The sequence below is a fragment of the Pelophylax lessonae genome (genome assembly GCF_965119305.1).
Source record: "Pelophylax lessonae genome assembly, chromosome: 8".
Taxonomy (NCBI): Eukaryota; Metazoa; Chordata; class Amphibia; order Anura; family Ranidae; genus Pelophylax; species Pelophylax lessonae.
Genome location: NC_138775.1, coordinates 121,530,582 through 121,556,039, shown reverse-complemented (window position 1 = coordinate 121,556,039; position 25,458 = coordinate 121,530,582). Strand labels below are relative to the sequence as shown.

Sequence of the window (25,458 nt, the reverse complement as noted above, 5' to 3'; positions counted from 1 at the left end):
GTTTTCTTTTTTTCTGCATCAAAAACAAATGGGATAGTTATGGGTTTCAATGGTATAGTTCATACCACTGTGGTCAGTTCCAGTGCGTTCCAGTTCCAGGGAAAAAAAAAAAAAAAAAGTAGCATTTTTTTCTGCACTAGATTGAACTGTAACGCAGTAAAACGCATCATAAACGCAAGGGAATGCACTTAAACGCACTGGAACAGACGTCTTTATTTAAGGTTAAGAAAAAATGGAGGAAAAAAAGTGCTGGACTGCATCAAAAACTCGCCAAAAAAGTGAAGGCAGAAAAGCATCCAAAACGCATCTGGACGGCGTTTCTATGGTGTGAACTGACCGTAAATGCGGAATTACCTCTTTTGTTGTCAGGCCCTGCGCTCCATTTTAAACTTCAGGTGGCCATACCATTTTTAAAATGTCTCACTTTATTTTTTTCTAAACTTACAGCTTTTCAGAGTTTGAAAAATACCTCACATTTTCTGAGAGCATAGAACTAGGAGACTACAGACTGTGCTACTGATTTGTAGGTTCTGTGACAGTTGCGCAAATGCATTATCTCTCAGGTATATTTGTTCCTGTTAAACAAGCTTCTTACTCGAACCAACTAAAGGTAGTCGGATTAGGTGGTAAAAGTACCACTTGTTTAATGGTTCACCATTATCCAACTGATCTACTGTGCATTTGAGGTTTCCTTAGCAACCTAGGAGGTCATTCTATATCTCAGCTATTTTCTGTTACCATGTTTGATTGCTATGCTGTAAAATCAATAAGATTTTATGAAACTAAAGGATACAGGCGAATCCTTTTGCAAAACAATGTATTAGAAGGCGTGGCAATGTGTCATCTAGCACTGCTGCAAATTGAGTTAAATAAATGTAATTGAAACCCCCCCCCCCCCACTAAGTTATTACCTGCTAACTTGATTTCCAGGACGGCTTAATGAGAGATTGGCTCCTCCCACCTAGCACAGGAAACACAATCCACATTAAATACATGTGTGAGACAGAGACCCTAAGTAATAACAAATACCCGAAGATACAGCTAATTTCATACCTACCAGCCATACTAAAAAACACATCTAATAGGGCGGGAAGCAGCGCAGTCCTGGAAGATTCCTGGAAATCAAGTTAACAGGTAATAACTTAGTTTTTCCCCAGTCATCTCCCAGGACAGCCTAATGAGAGTGACATTATAAAAACCATACCTGCTAGGGAGGGACCACAGCCTGAAGCGCTTTTCTATCAAAAGCCTGGTCATTAGCAGATAAGAGATCCAGACGGTAATGCTTGACAAATGTCTGTAAAATCGACCAAGTGGCTGCTTTGCAGATTTGAATCAGGGTAGCTCCAGTCCGTTCAGCCCAGGACGTAGCCAGGGCCCTGGTGGAATGGGCTCTAAGATTTTGGGGAGCTTGGAGCACGGCAGATGCATAAGCCTCAATAAAAGATGCCTTCACCCATCTAGCGATAGTAGTTTTAGAAGCAGCTGAACCTTTTCTTGTGTCCCGAGTATAGAAGGAATAAATTAGGGACTTTTCTCCATTCTTCGGTGCACTCAATGTAACATAATAAACACTGCCCCATGTCAATTTTATGGAAATCTTCCTCTCTAGGGTTTACTGGCTTGCCCACAGAACGAGGGGATAATGATTTTCTGTGATCGATGAAAGTCTGTTAACACTTTAGGACGAAAGCCTGGGTCTAGCGATAGAATAACTATCGGGCCGAATGGAGCAGTAAGGCTCGGCTATGGACATAGCTTGTAGTTTGCTGACTCTTCTAGCCGTGACCAGTGCCACTAAGAGCACTGTCTTGTAGGTTAATACTTTTCAGCCATTATAGGAAAGTACGTTAAAAGGATATTTTGAGAAACTTTGAAGGACCGTCGACAGATCCCAGGAGGGAAACCTATTGGACCGCGGCACTCTACTCCTAAAGAACAGCCTTGAATAATCTTATTAGCATGTGTTCCGCCAAGCTGATATCTAGAAAATTGGACAATGCTGCCACCTGCACTCTCAAAGTACTGAGAGCTAACCCTAGGTCAGATCTATTTTGCAGAAAGTCCAATACTGCTGGAATAATAATAGGTTCAGAAATCCTGTTACTGTCCTTCTGCCAAAAACAGAATTGGCTCAGGAGCCAAGCCCTCAAGAGAAAGATGGCTCACCTGCAGGTGGCATAAATCTCCCTGGACCAGCAAATCAATCCTTTTTGGCAGCCTCCAGGGTGTTGCTATTAACAGTTTCTGTAGAACAGCAAACCATTACCTTTTTTGCCAAGCTGGAGCTATCAGAATTCACCTTTGGTATGCGCCTGAACAGAGGGAAAAGCAAAGAGGAGATCCTCCGCCCATGGAAATGCAAAAGCATCCAGACCCAGACTGCAAGGGTCCCTGTGAATTGAGAAAAAGTTTTCTACTTTCACATTTTTGGATAAGGCAAACAGGTCTATTAGAGGTCGACCCCACATCTCCGAGATTGCCTGTCTCCATGAGACAAATTTTTCTCTGCTAGAGAATTCAGTTCCCCTTTGAAGTGAATGGCTCCCAGAGAGAGGGCGTTTTCTTCTGCTCATGTAAGGATCAGCTTTGCCACCACCATGAGGGAGAGAGCCCGCGTACCCCTTTGTTTATGTAGGACACTGCCGCCACATTGTCTGATAGAACCAATATATGTCTTCCTTTTATGTTGGAACCAAAGGAGAAAAGAGCTTCTCATACTACCTTTAGCTCCCTTAAATTGGAAGAGCAGACTCTGATCTCTCACATTTTCCCTGTGTAGCCAAACGTTCCATGAGGGCTCCCCAACCCCCACGCACTCGCATCTGTCATTATCCGGACTGGATTTTCCTGTGTCCAAGATCTCCCTTTTAAAAAGTTGTCTTTCTGGAGCCACCAATGCAAAGACTCTTTTACTTGATCCGGTAGGGTTACTCTATCAATCAAGGTACCCTGTTGCTCGTTCCACACTGACAGGGAACAATTTTGCAGCATTCTCATGGATGCTTGAGCCCAGGAGATTGCTGGGATAGATGCAGTCATCAGACTCAAAAGCCTCATTTCCCTAATGGATACTGCCTGTCTCAGTAGGCGATTGGAAGTTTCTATCTTCAATAGAGCATTCTTTTCTTATGGTAAAAATGGATTTTTGTAAAATCTTACCGTAAAATCCTTTTCTCTTAGCTCATTGACAGACGTAGTCCTCGGTGATACAGCACCTTCGGGTTATGTTGCCTCCACAGGAGTAGGACTAGACAGGAAATAAAATGCTCTGGCCACACCCTAGGGGCAGTCCCAGAGGGTATATCCTCTCTCTCTCTGCCTCAGCAAATCAGTTATGTCATAAAAGCAGTCTTTAGAGAATTTAACCCAACCCAACTCAAAAAAACAGAGGGGTGGGTACTACGTCTGTCAATGAGCTAAGAGAAAAGGATTTTACGGTAAGATTTTACAAAAATCCATTTTTCTCTATCGCTCATTGACAGACGTAGTCCTCGGTGATACAGCACCTTCGGGAAGTCCCAGAGCAGTATCACAAATGAGGGGTGGGAAAATGGAAATCAAATCCCAATCTAGAAGGCCCAACCGGTGCCAACTAGAAGTTTACAATGCTCATCCTTAATGATGAGACTCAACAAAAAAATTTTCAAACAGAAAAAAAAACCCTCGAGGTAGACCACCGGTCTCCTCAAATTGCGGCCTGCAAAACCTTGCGGCCAAATGAGGCATCCGCCGATGCCATCACATCAATTTTATAAAATTTTGTAAAGGTATGTACCGACGACCAGGTGGCCGCTTTACATACCTGGACCACTGACGCCTGATGGCGAAAGGCCCAGGAAGTACTGAGCGCTCGAGTGAAGTGCGCCCTAACAGGGAACGGAGGATTCCGACCCTTAATAGAATAAGCCTGTACCACCGTCTGACTGATCCATGTAGATATGGTCGCGGCAGACACAGGCAACCCCCTTCAAGGGCTATCCGTGATCACAAAAAGTGAGTCCGTCTTACGAAAACCACTTTAGGAAGGAAGGATGGATTCGGAAGAAGAACCACCTTATCCCTATGAACCACCAGATCTGGGGAACGACAGGATAATGCGGCCAGTTCTGACACCCTGCGTAGAGAAGTAATGGCCACCAAGAAGGCCACCTTCTGGGAATGTAAGCAAGGGAATCTCCCTAATATCTTCAAAGAGAAGTTTCTGAAGAACCGACCACACTAAATTAAGATACCAGGCGGTAAGGGTGCGCGCACTGGCGGAGCCAGATGTCGCACCCCCTGGATGAAATTCCGCACCAAGGAATGATTAGCCAAAGGTTTCTTGAAAGAAGATTGCTAACGCCGAAAACCTGACCCTTGATCGTGCTCAAGGATAGTTTCTGCTCAACCCCTTGTTGCAGACAGACCAAAATTCGGGTCACCGAATAGGTCTGTGGGGGAAATCCAATAGATTCACACCATGCAATATAAGACTTCCATGTGCTGGAAGTCGCTTTCCTTGCTTTAACTGGAGGTAGGAATAACTGAAGCTGACACTCCCTTGTCCTTCAGTACCTGGGTCTCAATGGCCAGGCCATTAAGCCAGCGACTGTAAAGCAAGATGGAAGATCGGTCCCTGAGACCGCAAATCCTCCCTGAGAGGAAGTCTCCAAGGAGCGTCCGTGACTAGCCTCGCCAAGTCGGCGTACCAGGCTTGACGAGGTCAATCCAGAATTTCCAGAATAACTGGAATTCCCTCCACCTCTATCCTGCGAAGAAGTTCCCGCAGCAACTTGAGAGGATGGAAGGCATGCCGTAGCTGATACTGCCCCCACGGGGCGATCAGCGTTTCTGCTGCGTCCGCTAGAGGATCGTGGCGCGAGCTACAAACCTCCGCACCTTCCTGTTAGGCCAAGGTGCCAACAGATCCACATCCGGGATGTCCCAATGAAGGGACAGCTAGGGAAAAAACCTCTGGATGAAGAGGCCATATGCGATTGGATCCGAATCGGGCTGCTCTAGAGCTGCTCGATCCAGTAAATCAGACAAAATCTGATCGCTCTCAGTTCCGATACCCTTATTGGTAATCTGGATACTATCGGAAGAAATGACTTCCCCTGGTTGAGCATCGGAGACTTCCTGGTCCGCTCGCTCAACCGGATCCGATTGTCCAGGGAATCGGAATTCTGATTCCATTAAAAAAGAATCTCCTTCAGGAGAATTCGGGTATGAGACTGGGTATACGGTACTGCCTCTAAGAAGGCCACCATCAGTCCCAGCCAATTGACGGACAGCAACATCCGAATCGTTAACTGAACCCTCTGGAGTTTCCCAGCAAGGAGAAACTCTCTTGCCCAGGATGTATCCAACCTTAGGCCCAGATAGTTCAGTCTCCTGGTGGGAACCAGGGATGATCTTTGGGAAAGCGAAAAAACGCTGATGTCCTGCGATGATGGGGATATAAAGATAGGCATCCTATATGTCTATGGACGCCAGGAAATCTCTTTTATGCAGGGAGGCCACCACTGTACGGATGGACTCTATTTCTTCCCAAGTCCAGATTTGGACGCACCTTGCCCTCTTTCCTGCGCATTGTGAATAGGTTCGAATAGAACCCCTGAAACCGTTCAATGTTAGAAGGGCAGAATCGCACCGGTGGAAGTGATCGAAACTCGATCCTGTGCCCTCCAGAAACCGGTGAAGACATCCCCCCCCCACCCCAGAGATGGGTAGGGGCGCATCAGGCTATATTCTTCAGGCTTGGCTGAGCCGGACTCTTTGTTTACCCGACCAGCGCCCTTTGAAACCCCTCTAAAGGGGCTTTGGAGGGTTTCGCCTTATCGCCCGCCCTCGCGGAACGAACAACTCTATATGAGCAGAAAAGGAAGGTCCTCGTTAGTTACGAGGTCTTTTTATCCTAACAGTCTGTGGCAAGACAGCAGGTGGTACCATCTATCCTATAAAGAGGAATTCCTCAAACGGATAGCACCTAGCCATGCGTTTGGAAATAACAGGGGTTCGTTTCAAAACGACCCCATTTGGGTAAAGGAAAATCCTTCGCCCTTTTGGTAGGCTAACAAGGACCAAAAAGGAATCTCAGTCTCAGCTACCTCTGCCGGTGTAACCTCAAGACTAAAGGTTTCCCGGACGGACACAACTAGTGCATCCACCACTCTTGTGCTATGGCGGAGGCAGAAACGTGCTCCTCACTGCTGAGGAGATATTACCTGAGACAACAGCCCCCTAAGAGGGACCTGCAACTGCATTGACCAGTTCCGAATCCGTATCTGAAGTATCTGATAAACAATAGGGGTAGGCGGGGGTCGCTACCGGAGCGGAGCTATGGCCTGCACGCGCTCGTAGGCTGAACTGGGGTGACCACTGGATCTCAACATCCCGCCCGTCGCCCAGTTCAGCTTTCTTGCTTGAAGATCTCACAGGAACACTGGAGAAAAAAAGCTGTCTTAAAAAATTATTTTCTAAGAAAAAAATCCTGCCAGGACCGAAGATCCCAGCAAGGTATCTAGGTCCTTACTCCTGACTAGACAGAAAAAAACTGATTTGCTGAGGCAGAGAGAGACAGGATATACCCTCTGGGACTGCCCCTAGGGTGTGGCCAGAGCATTTTATTTCCTGACTAGTCCTACTCCTGTGGAGGCAACATAACCCGAAGTTGCTGTATCACCGAGGACTACGTCTGTCAATGAGCGATAGAGACATACATTTTTGCTTCCAGATGGTCTGGCCTGGTCCTTTCACTGCAAACCTGAGGAAAGGTTTAGAGCAGCCTCCGATCGCAAAATGCAGGTATGCATCTTTTAGATTGATCATCGCCATGAAAGCTTCTCTGAATAATAGCTCACTCGTAAAAATCCTGTCCATCTTGAATTTTTTGTAAACACTTTTGCTGACTTCCTTTAAATTCAGGATCAACCTGCATTTCTGATGAACACATGGGAATAGAACCCCCCCCCCGTACCCTTGCTCTTGAGAGATGGGGGAAATGACTCCCTGATCCAGAAAGTCCTGGATTATATTAGTCATGGCAGCTGCCATGTCTGAGTCCTTTGGCAGTGGAGTCACCAAAAAATGACTTGGGGGGGGGGGGGGGTAAATGATGGAATTCATTGCCGACTAGATCCAGATTGAACTCCTTGGATGTAACCCTTTGCCAACAGGGTAGGGAAGGCCTCCAACCTCCCTCCTACCCTGCAAGGAGAGTCATTGGCTTTTGTCTTTGGTTTGGGAGTGGTTAAACAGAAAACCCCCTCTGCCTTTGCACTTCTTCTGTTGCCAGGGTCCATTTTGCTTGCGTCCTTCTGACCCATTTTCCTGAAAGAACTAAAAGGATTTTTGGACCGTTGTTTCTTTGGAAGCCTTTTTTTTATCAGCAGACCTCTCCAAAACCGAATCCAAATCTTCACCAAATATTAATTGAACGGTAACGATCTTCGCTTCGCTTTAGAAGCCGCATGCCCTGCCCAGGTTTTAAGCTAGATCGCCCATCTAGCCTAGTTTATAAGGGCTGTACATCTAGCTAAATAGTGTACAAAACCACAGTTACCACTAGTGCCCCTCCCACCAGTGCCAGGTAACAGAGCTGATGACCCTCCATCACTCGCTTACCTTAAGGCCAGGATCCACATGCTTCCCCCGATCCACTTCCTCTGCAGGAGCCGCCTCCATAGCAGAGCAGGGATTTCTGGGTTTGCAGCATCCTTATGTGCATCAGAACGCCCGACCAGCACCGCCCCTGTTCGTCCCTGCAAGAGCAGCCCCTGTGGATTGGGCAGCCGGTGCTTTGCTGCAGCGCTTGCCCGGCTCTCAGCCGCCAGTTTAGCCTCTGTATACCGGCGGCCCTCAATGAAAATTACTGCCATGATACTTCCACTGCGTCACCTCTGCCGCGACACTTCCGCCTGGCCAGAAATGACGTGGCTATGGCGTTCTTGGCTCTATTGCATGCCCATGCTGCCAATACCATGGTGCCAGAGACCAAGAGGAGAGCTACCCAATGGGACTGCAAAATCTGCTACTCTCAAGGGACCGGGTAAGCCTCCACTGTAGCTCCCCCTCAATGGACTATATAAAAATACCAGGCAAAAGGGGTACCTCCATTCCCCCCCCCCACACATACCCGAGGTACAGGGGGGGCTGAGTTCCCCAGCAACCCTCCCCAAGGACGCTGCCCTAGTTTAAGCAGAGGCAAGGATCGGGAGGCTCCTGCCACCTAACACAGAGTCCTGAAAGTGAAAAAGAATATCAGCCTTCTTTCAGTGATCCTGTCTGGCTGAGGAAATACAAAATACTGAGGGTCCATCTCACACCTGTATTTAAACTAATGTGGATTGTGTTTCCTCTGCTAGGAGGGCGGAGCCTATCTCTCATTGAGCCGTCCTGGAAGATGACTGGGGAAAATAAAACTGCAGTGCATCAACACACAAAGTGGAGTACTATTATGTTTGTATAGCATAAGTGTATGTTGTAAGCATATGTGATTTGCATGTGTGTGTGTGTGTTGTTTTAGGCCTCATTCACACAGTAGCAAAGAGCCCTACAACCATTAGGGCTCTTTCACATGGTCCGCCTCCGTAGGCGGATCCGTGCTGCTCAGCGAGGATCGATCCGCCGATCCCCGCTGAGCCGGCAGATGACAGCTCCGTCTCCGCTTGCAGTGCGGAGAGGGAGGTGTCACAGCTCCCGCTGCTCTCTATGGGGGATCGGATGAGAGCGGACCGCCTGTCCGATCAGATCCGATCCCTGAACGGAATAGGGTTTCCATCCGTCTGGATTTCACGGACAGGATCGGATACGGATGGCAGCGGGTATCATCGGAGGTGTCTCCGCTAACATCCGCTGCCCCATAGAGGATCTGATCAGATCCGCCTAAAAAACTGACAGGCGGATCTGATCGGATCGCCCGTGTGAAAGACTCCTTAAGAAGGAGTGTATTTCTGCACCTAGGAGTCATAGGTGTTTGTGTACAGCTGTGCACATCCAAGCAGTTACAAGTATATAGGGATTGTGACACAGTGAGGCTCTGTTCTATGTAGGTGGCCAGGAAATACGTTTGTAGGTCTGCTGACTAAGGAGCTACTGAGCATAGATTTTTTTTTTTTTTTAGTGGAGAAAATGCTTTTGCAGCTTTTTCCAGATCTTAATATTTTCGGATAGGGCTCTGTAGTTTGGAAATTCTGAAGCGTTTTGGTGGAGTCACATTTTTTTATTGAATAGCAATGCTTAGTTGCTTGTCAGCAGAGTCTGGGGAGAGGTTCTGCTACAAGCTCATGGGTCACTAAAGTATGCAGCCAATGTAAGGCATAGTGTACCACCGTATGCCTAATCAATGGCAGCAAATGGGTTAAATACCCCCCACCAATAAAAAAAAATGGATTTTTGTAAAATCTTACCGTAAAATCCTTTTCTCTTAGCTCATTGACAGACGTAGTCCTCGGTGATACAGCACCTTCGGGTTATGTTGCCTCCACAGGAGCAGGACTAGACAGGAAATTAAAATGCTCTGGCCACACCCTAGGGGCAGTCCCAGAGGGTATATATATCCTCTCTCTCTCTGCCTCAGCAAATCAGTTATGTCAAAAAGCAGTCTTTAGAAATTTTAACCCAACTCCAAAACAGAGGGGCGGGGACTACGTCTGTCAATGAGCTAAGAGAAAAGGATTTTACGGTAAGATTTTACAAAAATCCATTTTTCTCTATCGCTCATTGACAGACGTAGTCCTCGGTGATACAGCACCTTCGGGACGTCCCAGAGCAGTATCACAAATGAGGGGTGGGAAAATGGAAATCAAATCCCAATCTAGAAGGCCCAACCGGTGCCAACTAGAAGTTTACAATGCTCATCCTTAATGATGAGACTCAACAAAAAAGAAATTTTTCAAACAGAAAAAAACTCTCGAGGTAGACCACCGGTCTCCTCAAATTGCGGCCTGCAAAACCTTGCGGCCAAATGAGGCATCCGCCGATGCCGTCACATCAATTTTATAGAATTTTGTAAAGGTATGTACCGACGACCAGGTGGCCGCCTTACATACCTGGATCACTGACGCCTGATGGCGAAAGGCCCAGGAAGTACTGAGCGCTCGAGTGGAGTGCGCCCTAACAGGGAACGGAGGACTCTGACCCTTAATAGAATAAGCCTGTACCACCCGTCTGTCTAATCCATTTGGCAATGGTCGCGGCAGATGCAGGCAAACCCTTTCTGGGGCCATCCGTGATCACAAAAAGTGAATCCGTCTTACGGAATGATTCCGTAGCTTTCAGGTATACTTGTGATTGCCCGAACCACATCCAAGGAATGCAACGCATGTTCCCGATGATGCTTGGGCTGAGGACACAAGGAAGGTAGTACAATATCTTCATTCAGATGAAAATCTGAAACCACCTTAGGAAGAAAGGATGGCTTAGGATGAAGTACTACCTTATCCCTATGAATCACTAGGTATGGGGACTGGCATGATAATGCAGCCAGTTCTGACACCCTGCGAGCAGAAGTGATAGCCACCAAGAAGGCCACCTTCTGGGATAAAGTAAACAAGGGAATCTCCCTGATGTTTTCAAAGGGAGGTTTCTGTAGAACCGACAAAACTAAATTAAGATCCCAGGGCGGTAAGGGCGCGCGGACTGGTGGAGCCAGGTGCCGCACCCCCTGGATGAAATTCCGCACCAAGGACTTGGTAGCTAAAGGTTTCTGAAAGAAGATTGCTAATGCTGAAACTTGACCCTTGATGGTGCTCAAGGCTAGCTTCTGCTCAACCCCTTGTTGCAAAAAAGCCAATATTCGAGTCACCGAATAGGTACGTGGAGGAAATCCTAAAGATTCGCACCACGCAATATAAGTCTTCCATGTGTGATAATAGACCTTGCTGGAAGTCGCTTTCCTTGCTTTAATAAGGGTAGGAATGACTGAAGCTGACAACCTCTGTCCTTCAGTACTTGGGTCTCAATGGCCAGGCCATTAAAACCAGCGACTGTAAAGCACGATGGTAAATTGGTCCTTGAGACCACAGACACTCCCTGAGACGAAGTTCCCACGGAACGTCTGCGACTAGCCTGTCCAAGTCGGCCAGGCCGGCTTGACGAGGCCAGCCTAGAATTTCTAGGACCACTGGTGCTGACTGGATCTGAACCAGGCGTCCCTAGAGCTATCTGGCCCCGACCATCCGAGAAAGTCTGGTCGTTTTCTGTTCCCACACATTTATCAGATACCTGATTGCTATCAGGAAGGGTGATCTTTTCTGGTTGAACCTCAGGGACCGAAGTCACCCGGCTAGAGGCTTCTTGGCCTGTCTGGTCAACCAGATCCGATTCCTGTGGGGAATTGAGACTAATCTTAGGAAAAGGTAAAGGAAAAGATCTATTCAGGGAACGGTGACTACCGCTCCCTGTAGTACTTAAATGTTGGAAGGGAAGAATCGCACCGGTAGTAGTAGTTGATGCTTGATCTAATGTCCTGAATACCGGTGAAAACGTCCCCCCACCCTCAAACCGGGTGGGGGCGCACCTTCAGGCTGTGTACTCCTTTGCTTCGGGTTTGGCTGAGTTGGTCCTCTGTTTGTCCGACCAGCCTTTCTTGAACCCTCCTGGAGGAGTCTTGCCTTTCCCGCTTGTTCCAGCCGGGCGTGCGAACCCTTTATGGGCGGTAAAGAAAGGTCCTCGCTTGTTGCGAGGTCCCTTAGCTTTAGCAGCCTGTGGCAAAAAAGTGCTCTTGCCCCCAGTGGCATCCTTAATTATTTCATCTAGGGTGGCCCCAAATAGACGATTCCCCTGAAAGGGGAGATTCGTCAAGGTCTTTTTGGAACCTAGGTCAGCTGACCAGCATTTTAACCACAGCACACGTCTGAGGATTACCGCTGACATAGATGCATGCCCTAATAGGGGAGTAGTGTCCAAGGCTGCGTCACAGATAAACTGTAGCCCTTGTATAATCTGTTCCATCAAATCAGATGTTTCCTGGGGAATATCTTTTCCCCTAAGGTCTTGGCGTACCAATCTCGCCCATTCCGTAAGTGTCTGGGAAACTAGACCAATAACAATTACTGGTCTAAATGCTGACCCTATCAGAGAGAAGATGGTGCGGGACTCTGCTTCCATCTTTCGATCCACCGGATCCTTAAAGGACAAAGTGTCCTCCACTGGGATAACCGTGGCTTTATTCAGCCTGGAAATAGGTGGATCCACCACTGGTGGTACCGTCCATTTCTCAATGATGGATTCCTCAAACGGATAGCGTCTAGCAATACGCTTGGAAATAGTAAAGGTACGTTTAGAATGCTCCAATTCTCCTTTAATCTTATTACCAAAACACTTGGGTACAGGAAAAACCTTCACCGTTTTGATGGGCTTGTTAGTACCAAAAGGAATCTCTGTATCAGTTGCTTCTGCCGGTAAAACCTCAAGTTTTAAGGTTTCCTGCACTGCCACAACTAGTGCGTCCACCAATGCTTCTTCCTGAATTATAGCGGGAGAAGAAACGTCCTCCTCACTGTCTGAGGGAGCTTTACCTGAGGTAACAGCCCTTGCAGAGGGACCTGCAACTGCAGTGACCATCTCTGAATCTGAGTCAGAGGTGTCAGATAATTTAGGGGTAGGCGGGGGTCGCTTCCTTGACCCTCGTCCCTGACAGGCCGCCTCCACCCGAGCCACCATAGACTCCAAAAATTGCTGTAAATGCCTCTACACTCTGTGCACCGGCGGGTCCCGTGGCCCCCTCGAGGGAAACAGGTGGGGGAATTTGTGTGGCAGGGTCCATGATTATTCCAGTAACTTCCCGGATAATATAATTTAAAAATAAAAAACTTCTTTTTTTTTTTCACAGACCCCCAGCGCCACAAAAGCCCCTTAGTGTTACCTGCTAGGGATAACTATCGATCGAGAGAGAGAGAGAGAGATAGACCCCCAGGCTCACCACTTGATGCTCAGAGTTTAACTGCAACAGGTTACAGCGCTGTCTTCACAAACAGGAAGTCTTTTGGCTGGCTGCCCAGGAAGAAAGGAGGCGGCTCCGCCCCTCTGCACGCCTTCCGGCGCCTCCCCTAGCTCCACGAGGTGTTTGGATCACCTCAAACATGGCCGCCCCCCCATGCTGGAGACACGAGGCTACGCCAAAATGGCGGCTCGTGCAATCCAGCAAAAAAAATGGCGGCGGCCTGTACCGAATAGCGGTGTGCTGCAGAGCACACAACACTATCTCTGCATGGGGATTTTTGGCGTGGTTGGCGGTACCGGCCCTGGCGGACCTCATGGCCGTTCGGAAGGCCTGCTATAGCTGGAGATTTGACTAGGAAGGTAGTCTACATGTCCGTGGCTTCTGACTGGTAGGTACCTTATTCTTATCACAGTAAGATTCCCAGACTGCCACTGATTACAATCTTTTAAACATGTATACAATTAGATTGTTAGCTCCCAAACCAAGCCTCCTGGCTTTTTGCACATAAAATCACACTCAAAGTAGGGGGATCTGTGCCATGTTATAGGATAGAGGGGGACTCTATCTTACCATACAGAGAGGGGCCCGCGTTCACCACAAGACCCGTCAGGGGGAAAAGGGGGAACATACTACTCACCATACCGGAACCAGGCGGGCACCAACTCCTGACAGTACCCCTCTCCACCGGGGCGGGAGGGCTGTCGACCAATACGGACGCCGTGACTCATGGTCTTTGGCGTTTCAGCGAGACGTTTAACTCGCGGGGTCAGTCCCTTAATGGGACTTTGTCGCGGCCGACCCAGCGCGGAGCTATGGCCTGCACGCGCTCGTAGGCTGAACTGGGGTGACCACCGGATCTCAACATCCAGCCCGTCGCCCAGTTCAGCTTTCTTGCTTGAAGATCTCACAGGAACACTGGAGAAAAAAGCTGTCTAAAAAATCTTTTTAAGAAAAAAAATCTTGCCAGGACCGAAGATCCCAGCAAGGTATCTAGGTCCTTACTCCTAACTAGACAGAAAATAACTGATTTGCTGAGGCAGAGAGAGAGAGGATATACCCTCTGGGACTGCCCCTAGGGTGTGGCCAGAGCATTTTAATTTCCTGTCTAGTCCTGCTCCTGTGGAGGCAACATAACCCGAAGGTGCTGTATCACCGAGGACTACGTCTGTCAATGAGCGATAGAGAAATTATACTTGCAACTTACCAAATATGATGTTGCATTTGTTTTTTTTTTGTTTTGTTTTAGCCTTTAAAGCGGAGTTCCACCCTCAGAACCTCAGAATAATTTTTTTAACAAAAATAGCACATTAATATTAATACATCTCGCTTCACAAAACCTCTATTTGCATATTTATGAGTTGAACAGTGTATTTGTTTAGTGAAAATCTTACTTTTAAAACTGCTGCCTGTGCATTGTCATCTTTACTAAGGGCGTTTGAAGCAGCAGTGTAAGACTTCCTGACCTTCTTCCTGATTGCTGTTCATTCTGGCTACCCAGAATGCAGCAAGAAATCCCGCACATGGGCAGTACCATGCTTTAGGCATAGTACAGGTTGCTATAGAAACGTTGGCTCAGGAGGAAGTTGCCACACTCTATATCCCTTCCCCGCCTCCAGGAAGACACAAGAGAGAGAGAGAGAGAGAGAGAGAGAGAGACAGAGAGAAACATACTGCCAGCTATTACGTGTATTACGATGTATGCAATCTCTGACCATCCCACGATGTATGCAATCTCTGACCATCCCACGATGTATGCAATCTCTGACCACCCATATATGCAATCTCTGACCATCCCATGATGTATGCAATCTCTGACCACCCATGTATGCATGCAATCTCGGACCATCCTATGATGTATGCAATCTCTGACCACCCATGTATGCAATCTCTGACCACCCATGTATGCAATCTCTGACCACCCATGTATGCAATCTCTGACCATCCCGTGATGTATGCAATCTCTGACCATCCCGTGATGTATGCAATCTCTGACCATACTGTGATGTATGCAATCTCTGACCGTCCCGTGATGTATGCAATCTCTGACCGTCCCGTGATGTATGCAATCTCTGACCGTCCCGTGATGTATGCAATCTCTGACCGTCCCGTGATGTATGCAATCTCTGACCGTCCCGTGATGTATGCAATCTCTGACCGTCCCGTGATGTATGCAATCTCTGACCGTCCCGTGATGTATGCAATCTCTGACCGTCCCGTGATGTATGCAATCTCTGACCGTCCCGTGATGTATGCAATCTCCGACCGTCCCGTGATGTATGCAATCTCCGACCGTCCCGTGATGTATGCAATCTCCGACCGTCCCGTGATGTATGCAATCTCCGACCATCCCATGATGTATGCAATCTCCGACCATCCCATGATGTATGCAATCTCCGACCATCCCATGATGTATGCAATCTCTGACCATCCCATGATGTATGCAATCTCTGACCATCCCATGATGTATGCAATCTCTGACCATCCCATGATGTATGCAATCTCTGACCATCCCATGATGTATGCAATCTCTGACCATCCCATGATGTATGCAATCTCTGACCATCCCATGATGTATGCAATCTCTGACCATCCCATGATGTATGCAATCTCTGACCACCCATGTGTATGCATGCAATCTCTGACCACCCATGTATGCATGCAATCTCGGACCATCCCATGATGTATGCAATCTCTGACCATCCCATGATGTATGCAATCTCTGACCATCCCATGATGTATGCAATCTCTGACCATCCCATGATGTATGCAATCTCTGACCATCCCATGATGTATGCAATCTCTGACCATCCCATGATGTATGCAATCTCTGACCATCCCATGATGTATGCAATCTCTGACCATCCCATCATGTATGCAATCTCTGACCATCCCATCATGTATGCAATCTCTGACCATCCCATCATGTATGCAATCTCTGACCATCCCATGAAGTATGCAATCTCTGACCACCCATGAAGTATGCAATCTCTGACCACCCATGAAGTATGCAATCTCTGACCACCCATGAAGTATGCAATCTCTGACCACCCATGAAGTATGCAATCTCTGACTACCCATGTATGCAATCTCTGACTACCGATGTATGCAATCTCTGACCATCCCATGATGTATGCAATCTCTGACCATCCCATGATGTATGCAATCTCTGACCACCCATGTATGCAATCTCTGACCACCCATGTATGCAATCTCTGACCATCCCATGATGTATGCAATCTCTGACCATCCCATGATGTATGCAATCTCTGACCATCCCATGTATGCAATCTCTGACCACCCATGTATGCAATCTCTGACCATCCCATGATGTATGCAATCTCTGACCACCCATGTATGCAATCTCTGACCATCCCATGATGTATGCAATCTCTGACCATCCCATGATGTATGCAATCTCTGACCATCCCATGATGTATGCAATCTCTGACCATCCCATGATGTATGCAATCTCTGACCATCCCATGATGTATGCAATCTCTGACCATCCCATGATGTATGCAATCTCTGACCATCCCATGATGTATGCAATCTCTGACCACCCATGTATGCAATCTCTGACCATCCCATGATGTATGCAATCTCTGACCATCCCATGATGTATGCAATCTCTGACCATCCCATGATGTATGCAATCTCTGACCATCCCATGATGTATGCAATCTCTGACCATCCCATGATGTATGCAATCTCTGACCATCCCATGATGTATGCAATCTCTGACCACCCATGTGTATGCATGCAATCCCTGACCACCCATGTATGCATGCAATCTCGGACCATCCCATGATGTATGCAATCTCTGACCATCCCATGATGTATGCAATCTCTGACCATCCCATGATGTATGCAATCTCTGACCATCCCATGATGTATGCAATCTCTGACCATCCCATGATGTATGCAATCTCTGACCATCCCATGATGTATGCAATCTCTGACCATCCCATGATGTATGCAATCTCTGACCATCCCATCATGTATGCAATCTCTGACCATCCCATCATGTATGCAATCTCTGACCATCCCATCATGTATGCAATCTCTGACCATCCCATGAAGTATGCAATCTCTGACCACCCATGAAGTATGCAATCTCTGACCACCCATGAAGTATGCAATCTCTGACCACCCATGAAGTATGCAATCTCTGACCACCCATGAAGTATGCAATCTCTGACCACCCATGAAGTATGCAATCTCTGACTACCCATGTATGCAATCTCTGACTACCGATGTATGCAATCTCTGACCATCCCATGATGTATGCAATCTCTGACCATCCCATGATGTATGCAATCTCTGACCACCCATGTATGCAATCTCTGACCACCCATGTATGCAATCTCTGACCATCCCATGATGTATGCAATCTCTGACCATCCCATGATGTATGCAATCTCTGACCATCCCATGTATGCAATCTCTGACCACCCATGTATGCAATCTCTGACCATCCCATGATGTATGCAATCTCTGACCACCCATGTATGCAATCTCTGACCATCCCATGATGTATGCAATCTCTGACCACCCATGTATGCAATCTCTGACCATCCCATGATGTATGCAATCTCTGACCACCCATGTATGCATGCAATCTCTGACCACCCCATGATGTATGCAATCTCTGACCATCCCATGATGTATGCAATCTCTGACCATCCCATGATGTATGCAATCTCTGACCATCCCATGATGTATGCAATCTCTGACCATCCCATGATGTATGCAATCTCTGACCATCCCATGATGTATGCAATCTCTGACCATCCCATGATGTATGCAATCTCTGACCATCCCATGATGTATGCAATCTCTGACCATCCCATGATGTATGCAATCTCTGACCATCCCATGATGTATGCAATCTCTGACCATCCCATGATGTATGCAATCTCTGACCATCCCATGATGTATGCAATCTCTGACCATCCCATGATGTATGCAATCTCTGACCACCCATGTATGCAATCTCTGACCACCCATGTATGCAATCTCTGACCATCCCATGATGTATGCAATCTCTGACCATCCCATGATGTATGCAATCTCTGACCATCCCATGATGTATGCAATCTCTGACCATCCCATGATGTATGCAATCTCTGACCATCCCATGATGTATGCAATCTCTGACCATCCCATGATGTATGCAATCTCTGACCACCCATGTATGCAATCTCTGACCATCCCATGATGTATGCAATCTCTCACCATCCCATGATGTATGCAATCTCTCACCATCCCATGATGTATGCAATCTCTGACCATCCCATGATGTATGCAATCTCTGCTGCCTCTATCAGTGTACATTCCATCTCTGTATAAATCACAATTGTGACATGTCATTCACCCACCCATCCATCCATATTGCTTGCTGCAAAAATCAAAGCGCTGATCGATCTGCAACTCACTCCAATCCGCTCTTTGGGATGAAAAGGGTAACACTGGCAAAAATAGCAGTGTTTCCCTTATTAATGATGGCGCCGGACGCGCTTTACTCCGCCTCTCTTGCGTCATTTCCGGTGTAACGTTAGAATTCCATACCCCGTGGAGAAACCATACCCTCGTCACTTCCTGTGGGAAACAGCTGAGCAGCGCAGCAGTGCGCATGCTCAGAGCCCCGGATACCTAATTGACAATCAAAGAATTTGACAAGTGCGCATGCTCAGAGGTTAGGAAAAACTCACGGCACTGTGTGAAATTTAATGCTTGCGGCGGGTACATTAAAACAGTTCGGCTGCAACATAAATCATCTCCTCTCCTATCGCTGTCACTTCCCTCATCTCCGGTAATAAATCTAAAAGCGGCGGCGGGAGTATGAGAGGTAAATGACGGCGATCACGGCTCCGTGATCTGCTTTTATATTTATTACCGGAGATCAGGGAAGTGACAGGGGAAGAGCGGAGATGATTTATGTTGCAGAGGAAGTGTTTTAATGTAAGCGCCGCAAATGGAACTACCGTGAGAAATCCATACCCTCCGTAGCTGAACCGGAAGTGACGAGGGTATGGTTTTCTCACGGGTATGGTTTTTTCACGGAACACCGGTTTTGAAAAAACGCGAGATGAGGAGAGGCCGATTGCCCATTGCCTTCTGGGAGTTATTACAAACAGCTCCCATGAGGCAATGCGAAACAGGAAGTGACGACAGCCGAGGAGGGGGGAAGAAGGAAGAAGAAGGAGGAAGTGAACATTATAATGAAGTAGAAATAAGGTAAGAAACTCAAAAAAAAAAAAAAAATGCCCAATTGATATTGAGACTGCACAGCCCGAACAAACTGTAAAGTTGTGAAACAGGGTGGAACTCTACTTTAACCTTTTACTTTTACCTGGTGTTGGAAGTCAACAGTGGACTGTTGAGACCTGGTTATATTGAAGGCAGGGCTCAAAATTTAAAGTCCTGAGCTACTAGACAGGCCTTAAGGGTTACTCGCCACCAGTTGCCCCACCCAACTCCTACACTGCCCCGCCCCTAATTCCGCCCCTAAACACGCCCTCATAAATTATCTTAAAAAATTACACTGTTAAATGTTTTTGCATTAATGCATAAGTTACAAAAAAAAATGGATTTTTGTAAAATCTTACCGTAAAATCCTTTTCTCTTAGCTCATTGACAGACGTAGTCCTCGGTGATACAGCACCTTCGGGTTATGTTGCCTCCACAGCAGCAGGACTAGACAGGAAATTAAAAAGCTCTGGCCACACCCTAGGGGCAGTCCCAGAGGGTATATCCTCTCTCTCTCTGCCTCAGCAAATCAGTTATGTGAAAAAGCAGTCTTTAGAGATTTTAACCCAACCCAACTCAAAAAACAGAGGGGCAGGGACTACGTCTGTCAATGAGCTAAGAGAAAAGGATTTTACGGTAAGATTTTACAAAAATCCATTTTTCTCTAGCGCTCATTGACAGACGTAGTCCTCGGTGATACAGCACCTTCGGGACGTCCCAGAGCAGTATCACAAATGAGGGGTGGGAAAATGAAAATCAAATCCCAATCTAGAAGGCCCAACCGGTGCCAACTAGAAGTTTACAATGCTCATCCTTAATGATGAGACTCAACAAAAAAGAGAAAAATTTTTATTTTTTTTATTTTTTTCAAACAGAAAAAACCCTCGAGGTAGACCACCGGTCTCCTCAAATTGCGGCCTGCAAAACCTTGCGGCCAAATGAGGCATCCGCCGATGCCGTCACATCAATTTTATAGAATTTTGTAAAGGTATGTACCGACGACCAGGTGGCCGCCTTACATACCTGGACCACTGACGCCTGATGGCGAAAGGCCCAGGAAGTACTGAGCGCTCGAGTGGAGTGCGCCCTAACAGGGAACGGAGGACTCTGACCCTTAATAGAATAAGCCTGTACCACCGTTTGTCTAATCCATTTGGCAATGGTCGCGGCAGATGCAGGCAAACCCTTTCTGGGGCCATCCGTGATCACAAAAAGTGAATCCGTCTTACGGAATGATTCCGTAGCTTTCAGGTATACCCTGATTGCCCGAACCACATCTAAGGAATGCAACGCATGTTCCCGATGATGCTTGGGCTGAGGACACAAGGAAGGTAGTACAATATCTTCATTCAGATGAAAATCTGAAACCACCTTAGGAAGAAAAGATGGCTTAGGATGAAGTACTACCTTATCCCTATGAATCACTAGGTATGGGGACTGGCATGATAATGCAGCCAGTTCTGACACCCTGCGAGCAGAAGTAATAGCCACCAAGAAGGCCACCTTCTGGGATAAAGTAAGCAAGGGAATCTCCCTGATGTTTTCAAAGGGAGGTTTCTGTAGAACCGACAAAACCAAATTAAGATCCCAGGGCGGTAAGGGCGCGCGGACTGGTGGAGCCAGGTGCCGCACCCCCTGGATGAAATTCCGCACCAAGGACTTGGTAGCTAAAGGCTTCTGAAAGAAGATTGCTAATGCTGAAACTTGACCCTTGATGGAGCTCAAGGCTAGCTTCTGCTCAACCCCTTGTTGCAAAAAAGCCAATATTCAAGTCACCGAATAGGTACGTGGAGGAAATCCTAAAGATTCGCACCACGCAATATAAGTCTTCCATGTGTGATAATAGACCTTGCTGGAAGTCGCTTTCCTTGCTTTAATAAGGGTAGGAATGACTGAAGTAGACAACCCTCTGTCCTTCAGTACTTGGGTCTCAATGGCCAGGCCATTAAAACCAGCGACTGTAAAGCATGATGGTAAATTGGTCCTTGAGACCACAGACACTCCCTGAGACGAAGTTCCCACGGAACGTCTGGAGACACGAGGCTACGCCAAAATGGCGGCTCGTGCGATCCAGCAAAAAAAATGGCGGCGGCCTGTACTGAATAGCGGTGTGCTGCAGGGCACACAACACTCTCTCTGCATGGGGATTTGGCGTGGTTGGCGGACCGCATGGCCATTCGGGAGGCCTGCTAATAGCTGGAGATCTGATTAGGAAGGCAGTCTACATGTCCGTGGCTTCTGACTGGTAGGTAGCTTATTCTTATCACCGTAAGATTCCCAGAATGCCACTGATTACAATCTTTTTAACATGTATACAATTAGATTGTTAGCTCCCAAACCAAGCCTCCTGGCTTTTTGCACATAAAATCACACTCAAAGTAGGGGGATCTGTGTCATTTATAGGATAGAGAGGGACTCTATCTTACCATACAGAGAGGGGCCCGCGTTCACCACAAGACCCGTCAGGGGAAAAAGGGGGAACATACTACTCACCATACCGGAACCAGGCGGGCACCAACTCCTGACAGTACCCCTCTCCACCGGGGCGGGAGGGCTGTCGACCGATATGGACGCCGTGACTCATGGTCTTTGGCGTTTCAGCGAGACGTTTAACTTGCAGGGTCAGTCCTTTAATAGGACTTTGTCGCGGCCGACCCAGCGCGGAGCTATGGCCTGCACGCGCTCGTAGGCTGAACTGGGGTGACCACCGGATCTCAACATCCAGCCCGTCGCCCAGTTCAGCTTTCTTGCTTGAAGATCTCACAGGAACACTGGAGAAAAAAAAAGCTGTCTAAAAAAAAATCTTGCCAGGACCTAAGATCCCAGCAAGGTATCTAGGTCCTTACTCCTAACTAGACAGAAAATAACTGATTTGCTGAGGCAGAGAGAGAGAGGATATACCCTCTGGGACTGCCCCTAGGGTGTGGCCAGAGCTTTTTAATTTCCTGTCTAGTCCTGCTCATGTTGAGGCAACATAACCCGAAGGTGCTGTATCACCGAGGACTACGTCTGTCAATGAGCGCTAGAGAAATAAATATTAACAACGTTTTCAGTGCCCATCAGTGCAGCCTAATCAGTGCCCATCAAGGGTCTTGAGGGCGGGGGGCGGAAGAGCACGGGGTGGGGGGGCTGAAGGGCACTGGGGGGGGGGCTGAAGAGCACTGGGGGGCTGAAGTGGGGCTTAAAAGCACTGGGGGGGGGGCTGGAGGGGGGGCTGAAGAGCATTAGGTGGGATTTTCTCTGTCGCTCATTGACAGACGTAGTCCTCTTTGATTAATATCAAATTGGGACGTCCCAAAGCAGTGCCACAAATGAGGGGTGGCATAATGGAAATCAAAATCCAATCTAGAAGGCCCAACCGGTGCCAACTAGAAGTCTTAAAGGCTCATCAGACAAAAGGATGAGACTCAACTGAAAACCCTTGAGGTAGACCAACGGTCTCCTCAAATTGCGGCCTGCAGAACCTTGCAGCCAAAAGAGGCATTCGCCGATGCCATCACATCAACCATATAAAATTTTGTAAAGGTATGAACCGACGACCAGGTAGCCGCCTTGTAAACCTGAACCACTGACGCCTGATGGCGGAAGGCCCAGGAAGCACCAAGCGCCCGAGTGGAGTGCGCCTTAACAGGGAACTGAGGATTCCGACCCTTAATAGAATAAGCCTGTACCACCGTCTGTCTGATCCATCTGGAGATAGTCGCGGCAGATGCAGGCAACCCCTTTTTGGGGCCATCCGTGATCACAAAAAGTGAATCCGTCTTACGAAACGAGTCCGTAGTTTTCAAGTATACCCCGATTGCCCGAACCACATCCAAGGAGTGTAACGCAAACTCCCGAGGATGACTGGGCTTAGGACACAGGGAAGGTAGCACAATATCCTCATTCAGATGAAACTCTGAAACCACCTTAGGAAGGAAGGATGGATTCGGACGAAGAACCACCTTACCCTATGAACCACCAGATATGGGGAACGACAAGATAATGCGGCCAGTTCCGACACCCTGCGTGCAGAAGTGATGGCCACCAAGAAGGCCACCTTCTGGGATAACGTAAGCAAGGGAATCTCCCTAATATTTTCAAAGGGAGGTTTCTGAAGAACCGACAACACCAAATTAAGATCCCAGGGCGGTAAGGGCGCGCGCACTGGTGGAGCCAGGTGCCGCACCCCCTGGATGAAATTCCGCACCAAGGAATGAGCAGCCAGAGGCTTCTGAAAGAAGATTGCTAGCGCTGAAACCTGACCCTTGATAGTACTCAAGGCCAGCTTCTGCTCAACCCCCTGTTGCAGAAAAGCCAAGATTCGGGTCACCGAATAGGCACGTGGAGGAAATCCAAGGGATTCACACCACGCAATATAAGACTTCCATGTGCGATGATAGACTTTTCTGGAAGTCGCTTTCCTTGCTTTAGAGTAGGAATAACTGAAGCTGACAACCCCTTGTCCTTCAGCACCTGGGTCTCAATAGCCAGGCTATTAAAGCCAGCGATTGTAAAGCAGGATGGAAGATAGGTCCCTGAGACAGCAGATCCTCCCTGAGAGGAAGTCTCCAAGGAGCGTCCGCGACCAGCCTGACCAAGTCTGCGTACCAGGCCCGACGAGGCCAGTCCGGAGCTACCAGGATAACTGGAATTCCCTCCACCTCTATCCTGCGAAGAAGTTTCGGCAGCAACTTGAGAGGAGGGAAGGCATACAGTAGCTGATACTGTCCCCACGGGGCGACCAGCGCGTCTGCTGCGTCCACTAGAGGATCTCGGGAGCGGGCTACAAACCTCCGCACCTTCCTGTTGAGCCGAGATGCCAACAGATCCACATCCGGGGTGCCCCAATGAAGGCACAGCTGGTGAAACACCTCTGGATGAAGAGACCATTCCCCTTGATCCAGAATCTGATGCTGAGATATTCTGCCTGCCAATTTTCCACCCCCGGAATGAATACAGCGGAGAGAGCCGGAGCAAACCGTTTCGCCCAACGAAGAATGCTGGCCACTTCGATGGCCGCCAGGACACTCTTGGTGCCCCCTTGGTGATTGACATAAGCCACGGCCGTGGCATTGTCCGACTGGATCCGAACCGGGCTGCCCTGGAGCTGCTCGGTCCAGTAAATCAGACAAAGTCTGATCGCTCTCAGTTCCAATACATTTATCGGTAACCTGGATTCTATCGGAAGAAATGACTTCCCCTGGCTGAGCATCGGAGACCGAAGCCACCAGACCAGAGACTCCCTGGTTCGCTCGCTCAACCGGATCCGATTGTCCAGGGAATCGGGATTCCAATTCCATTTGAGAAGAATCTCCTTTTGGAGAATTCAGGTATGAGACTGGGCAAACGGTACTGCCTCGAAGGAGGCCACCATCAGTCCCAGGACCCTCATGCAAGTCCGAAGGGAAGGCCAGTTGACGGACAGCAACATCTGAATCGTTGAATGAATCTTCTGGAGTTTCTCCGCAAGGAGAAACACTCTTGCCAAGGATGTATCCAAAGTTAGGCCCAGATAGTTCAGTCTCCTGGTGGGAACCAGGGATGATTTTTGCCGGTTCACCAGCCATCCGAACTCTTCCAAAGAGATCATCGTGATCTGCAAGTTTAGCAACAGAGCCTGCGGAGACTCCGCACGGAGTAGAAGGTCGTCTAGATAGCCTAGGACCGAAATGCCCCTCTGTCGCAACAGCGCCAAAACTGGGGCCAACACCTTTGTGAAGACCCGAGGAGCAGTGGCGAGACCAAAGGGTAACGCCGCAAACTGATAATGGTTCTCTCCTACGGAAAAGCGAAGAAAACGCTGATGTCCTGCGAAGATGGGGATATGAAGATAGGCATCCTTGATGTCTATGGACGCCAGGAAATCCCCCTGATGCAGGGAGGCCACTACTGTTCGGATGGACTCCATCTTGAATTTTTGTACCCGGACAAAACAATTGAGTGCTCTCAAGTCCAGAATTGGACGCACCTTGCCTTCCTGGGTATTGTGAACAGGTTTGAATAGAACCCCTGAAAACGTTCTGTCCAAGGAACGGAAAATACCACTACCTTGTTGCATCAAGTCCATTACTGCCCCCCGCAAAGCTTTTAAGCGATCCGGGGATAGTCGAATATTGGAAGGGAAGAATCGCACCGATCTTGTATCCCGACCGTATGACTTCGCGAACCCATTTGTCCGGGATTCTGGAAAGCCATGGATCCGGAAACCGTTGAAGACGTCCCCCCACCCCAGAGATGGGTGGGGGCGCACCTTCAGGCTGTATTGGTCTTATCTTCAGGTTTGGCTGAGCTGGACTTTT

The 25,458-nt window shown here is 48.0% G+C and overlaps 1 protein-coding gene across 1 annotated transcript in view; it reads right to left on the bottom strand.

The window, feature by feature from the left end:
* Positions 1 to 25,458, bottom strand: part of NOL8 (nucleolar protein 8) — a 559,501-nt gene that overhangs the window by 274,296 nt on the left and 259,747 nt on the right. The gene's annotated exons all lie outside the window — the stretch shown is intronic.